We start from the raw sequence: 5,733 nt of genomic DNA on the forward strand, positions 1-5,733 counted from the left end.
CACCTCTATACAAGGGACACCTCTATTCAAGGGACACCTCTATTCAAGGGACACCTCTATTCAAGAGACACCTCTATTCAAAGTAAACCTCTATGCAATTGACACCTCTATTCAAAGAATACATCTATTCAGTGGCATATCTCTCCTTAACTCAAGGAATACTTTTGTTTTATGGACAACTTTATTCAATGAACAACTCTATTCAAGTTACACCTCTATTCGAAGGGCACTTCTATCCAGGCAGACAATGTATTATTTTTAGTAAGATGAGATTCCTGACGAAAAATAGATATTGAATTCAGTGCTTTTCTGCAGTCTCTGTTGTTGTATGGTTGTCATGATCCTCGTTATATTCAGGATCACTGTCTATACAAGGGACCCTCTATTCAAGGGACACCTCTATGAAATTGACACCTCTATTCAAAGAATACCTCTATTCAACGGCATTATCTCTCCTTAACTCAAGATAGAACCTCTATGATATTCAAAGAACACTTTTGTTTTATGGACAACTTTATTCAATGGACATCTCTATTCAAGGGACACTTCTATTCAAAGGGCACCTCTATTTTATGGACATTCTATTCTAGTGACACCTCTATCAAGGGACACCTACCAACAAGAGACACCTCTATTCAAGGGACACATCTATTCAAGGGACAACTCTAGTGAGGGACTCCTACTTTAAGTATATCTATATTAATAGAAAATATCTGGCAGAAGTATGAAATTGCAAGATTTATTTCAGAAATAGAGGTTACAAAATATGTAACAATTCAATAAATATTGTAAATATATATATATATATTTATAAATTGATATGATAATCTTATATTATTTATTATCTTATGAATAAAGTATTTTTAAATGGTCTCTATTACCATAAAAGGCACGAGCACTTCTAAAATTGAAGTAAGATTATATAACTATTTTTCAAATAAATTTTTACTTTTTTGCTAAACCCTTAATTGCTTTAAGCAATGAATGTCAAAAAACTGTTGTGTGACAGAATAAATATTGGCAAGAATTAATAGTTATGGATATATCAGAATATATATAAATATATCAGCATTACAGTATTATGCCTCAGAATTCAAATATTACATAACTATTATTTTCAGATAGTATAGATCACTTTGTACAGTATATACAAAAAAATATGTGTGAACATTTGCAACATTTTGTTGCATGGGATTTTGAAAACCTCAATAAAGAATAATTTACCAATATATTAAAGTATTTTAATTTTAGTACCATAGACCAATGTTGTTTATTTCCTCCCTGATTCTAGTATATACATTACATATTTACTAAGGGATATACAATTCCAGTTTCCTTACATTTCTTATGAACCTGCAATAGGTAGCCACTTTATTTTATGCCGAAAGCAGATCAATCACACTTTTTATGTAAGAACACAATACAGTAAATGCTCTGCCAACATGCACTCTTGTGAGTGAACAGCTTTACTTCCAAACAACTTTTCTAAACCCAGATTTTGCATCATTGAAATACTGTGTTCAAGTTTATCATAGACCTCACTGCATCACAATAACAATGTTCTTATTCATAAAAAAAAAAGAGTTGCTGATGATTTGAATTAATATATTGATCAAATGTATTTCAAAATTAACATACAAGTATGTCTTTTTTTTATTTGCTGAAATTTGTAATTGTATAACATAAGAGATCTGCATTTAGCATTTGTAAAGATAATGGGATAAGTAGAAAGTATACCAACTCTGTCTTAGGCTGCCATAAGATAATTTACCAAAAAAAGTTCAATAAAGATAATAGAAAATCAAACATTTTATTTTAAAAAAATATTTCATCACCTATCAAAGTCTATCATTCATAAAAAAAATCATTTAACCATTGGATGCTTACAAATAGATTCTTTTTTTTCTATCAAATTACATCTTCTTACTCACCTTTTTAAGGAGACAATCCACCTCAGAGTACATCAAACATGCTATTTTTTACAGGATTACATACCTTTATTATTTGACATCACTCTTAGAGCCATGGCAATCAGCCACCAAGAAATGTTTGGATGCAACATTTATATCATGTACACAAAGTGTGTGTACATCAAACATGTTCTGTATGTATGTCAAGGCAAGATAAAAAACAACAGAGAAATAATGGAAACATGTAAACGTTAGTAGTGTAACCCTAAGTGACAGCACTTTGGGTGTAGTCAACAGTAATTCTTACCCCTAAGATATTTTAAAGCTTGCACATCACTATAGCAGGTAGCATGACCCCTCCCTCAGTGAAGCATGTCGGATTCTTCCTCCTCATAGACACTGCATTTCCATTTAAAAACCCCTGCTGACTGCCTCCTTCCTGACTGTTACCTTCCATACGACTGTCTGAATCTACCTACCTATTTTTAACTGCTATGCAGAGTAAGGTTATTGATTACATTTAAATATAATAGCCTAATAATATAATAACCTAATTACTGCTATCTATTTTCTATTGAGGATATCACTAATCTGAAGAGAATATCCATGTAGCCATCAAATATGAAACAAACAAACAAAGATAATAATTAGACCAACATGAAACTACAAGTCATCTGTTTGGAAGAACTCAGAATTTAGAATCCAATTAAGTACTAAGTCTTACTTAACTATTGTGATTTGACTAAGTTTTCAGATGTAACTTAAATGGTTATCATATTTGGTTTCCCTTGAATTTCGTTAAGAACAAGTTTATCCAAGAATACAATAAACTGAAGCGCTGTTGAAACTGAAAATACTTTCACAACAAAGAATAATTATTGTTTATAAGCTACCATAGCAACGAGCGTGCCGAGTTTTTTGAGTTCTATTCCATGTGTTATTTCTTTGACGAAACGATCTTTCGATCTAAAAGAACCAACAATTTGACTAAAATTTATAACTCAATAAATCACCCCTCTCAAATAACACGATAGCCTAAAATAATGCGCAAGTCTGGCTAAAACAAATATGTCCTTTCCTTTCGATTCCTTTTCTATAAGCACTGCATTTCTACAAAATGAGTATTATATGTAAACACATTCTATTTGGTTCTTTATAAATACCTTTCTGCTAAGCCTTCTCAGCTTTTCTCGCTTCGCTTTCAAGTTTCTTCTCAGCGATGCTTTGCTAAAGGGAAGAAAACTCATCCTCCAGGTCCTGCAGTTCTCACGAAGAGTCCATCACATTCTGTCACTTTAATTTAGCCTCTCGCATTTACCCTCCGAGACTGAACCTCTTTGGCATATTTACAATTAAACTTGAAAATTAGAGTGAGGTTTTAAAAATAATCGCGCGAGAACAGAGGAGAAATCTACAAAACCAAAATCATAGCGAAGACATTCAGGGATTCAAGAATCGGACTACCCTGCTGATTTTCAATAAATTCTTTCGACGTAAAAATAAAATCGGGACTCAAAATAACTGCATTCAAGACATTTTGGGAAAAATCGCGGAAAGACCGTATCCCTTTGAAGAATAGGCGCAGGAACCACGCGAAATTCTGGCCGTGTTTGATACCAAATCAAACCTTGTTCTTCCGTCTGTGCTTTCCCGCCATCCGATCTTATTTTCCGAAGCTAGCGAAAATCCTGCGAGCTTTCGAACATAGGGCCCGAGCAGATTCGTAAATTCGGCACCAGTCCTCTAAAAATGTGCCCCGTCCAAGATGGCGATTTGACACGGAAAGCCCTGCCGCTTTTGGAGTGTTTTGTGCCCGGCGTGTGGTATCGTAAACTATCCCAAGCAAAGTCACCATCGGACTGGAGGTTACATTCGGGAAAAGCTTCAGGGTTACATTCAGGAATTTGTTTTACGAGTGAAACCTCCAAACGGTTACAATCGATAATTTTTTTTCCGAATGTAAATTCCAAAAAGTAACATTAGGAAAAATAAAACAGTATACTCGGAAAAAAGGTATATCAATCTATCGAGCGCTATGCTCTATCTTAGAATCTACTTAATCAAGTTATCCAAGGAATCTAGTTAGTTCTTGTGTGCATAAAATATGTACAGGATCCTGAACAAAGCATGAGCACATCAAAGATGCTGAGAGTACATAAAAATGTCCCTATACCTTCTTTTTATGTCATGACACACCAAGAACAGTATAATTAAGTATCGATATTTAAAAAAAAAATTAAGTAAAAAAAATAGGCTATCAGCGGGAATCGAACCCGGGTAGCTGCGTTAGTAGTCAAGTGCCCGCAACGAAAGACTAACGTGGCATTGCTGAAGGGAATTGTAATGAAAATTACTTTTAATACTATTGGTATCGTAAACTATCCCAAGCAAAGTCACCATCGGACTGGAGGTTACATTCGGGAAAAGCTTCAGGGTTACATTCGGGAATTTGTTTTACGAGTGTAACCTCCAAAAGGTTACAATCGATAATTTTTTTTCCTAATGTAAATTCCAAAAAGTAACATTAGGAAAAATAAAACAGTATACTCGGAAAAAAAGGTATATCAATCTATCGAGCGCTGTGCTCTATGTTAGAATCTACTTAATCAAGTTATCCAAGGAATCTAGTTAGTTCTTGTGTGCATAAAATATGTACATGATCCTGAACAAAGCATGAGCACATCAAAGATGCTGAGAGTACATAAAAATGTCCCTATACCTTCTTTTTATGTCATGACACACCAAGAACAGTATAATTAAGTATCGATATTTAAAAAAAAATAAAGAAAAAAAAAAATAGGCTATCAGCGGGAATCGAACCCAGGTCGCTGCGTTAGTAGTCAAGTGCCCGCAACGAAAGACTAACGTGGCATTGCTGAAGGGAATTGTAATGAAAATTACTTTTAATACTATTGGTATCGTAAACTATCCCAAGAAAAGTCACCATCGGACTGGAGGTTACATTAGGGAAAAGCTTTAGGGTTACATTCGGGAATTTGTTTTACGAGTGTAACCTCCAAAAGGTTACAATCGATAATTTTTTCCTGAATGTAAATTCCAAAAAGTAACATTAGGAAAAATAAAACAGTATACTCGGAAAAAAAGGTATATCAATCTATCGAGCGCTATGCTCTATCTTAGAATCTACTTAATCAATTTATCCAAGGAATCTAGTTAATTCTTGTGTGCATAAAATATGTACAGGATAATGAACAAAGCATGAGCACATCAAAGATGCTGAGAGTACATAAAAATGTCCCTATACCTTCTTTTTATGTCATGACACACCAAGAACAGTATAATTAAGTATCGATATTTAAAAAAAAAATAAAGAAAAAAAATAGGCTATCAGCGGGAATCGAACCCGGGTAGCTGCGTTAGTAGTCAAGTGCCCGCAACGAAAGACTAACGTGGCATTGCTAAAGGGAATTGTAATGAAAATTACTTTTAATACTATTGGTATCGTAAACTATCCCAAGCAAAGTCACCATAGGGCTGGAGGTTACATTCGGGAAAAGCTTCAGGGTTACATTCGGGAATTTGTTTTACGAGTGTAACCTCCAAAAGGTTACAATCGATAATTTTTTATCCGAATATAAATTCCAAAAAGCAACATTAGGAAAAATAAAACAGTATACTCGGAAAAAAAGGTATATCAATCTATCGAGCGCTATGCTCTATGTTAGAATCTACTTAATCAAGTTATTCAAGGAATCTAGTTAGTTCTTGTGTGCATAAAATATGTACAGGATCCTGAACAAAGCATGAGCACATCAAAGATGCTGAGAGTACATAAAAATGTCCCTATACCTTCTTTTTATGT

The 5,733-nt window shown here is 34.0% G+C and overlaps 1 long non-coding RNA gene across 1 annotated transcript; it reads right to left on the minus strand.

Moving 5' to 3' along the window:
* Positions 1–1,666: 1,666 nt before the first annotated feature.
* Positions 1,667–3,726, minus strand: LOC116620148. Its single transcript, XR_004297038.2, has 2 exons — positions 3,074–3,726; positions 1,667–2,501 (listed from the first exon to the last, which is right to left on the minus strand). It is a non-coding gene; the product is annotated as an uncharacterized LOC116620148 (long non-coding RNA).
* Positions 3,727–5,733: the final 2,007 nt, after the last annotated feature.

Source organism: Nematostella vectensis, chromosome 13 (genome assembly GCF_932526225.1).
Source record: "Nematostella vectensis chromosome 13, jaNemVect1.1, whole genome shotgun sequence".
NCBI classification, from domain to species: Eukaryota; Metazoa; Cnidaria; class Anthozoa; order Actiniaria; family Edwardsiidae; genus Nematostella; species Nematostella vectensis.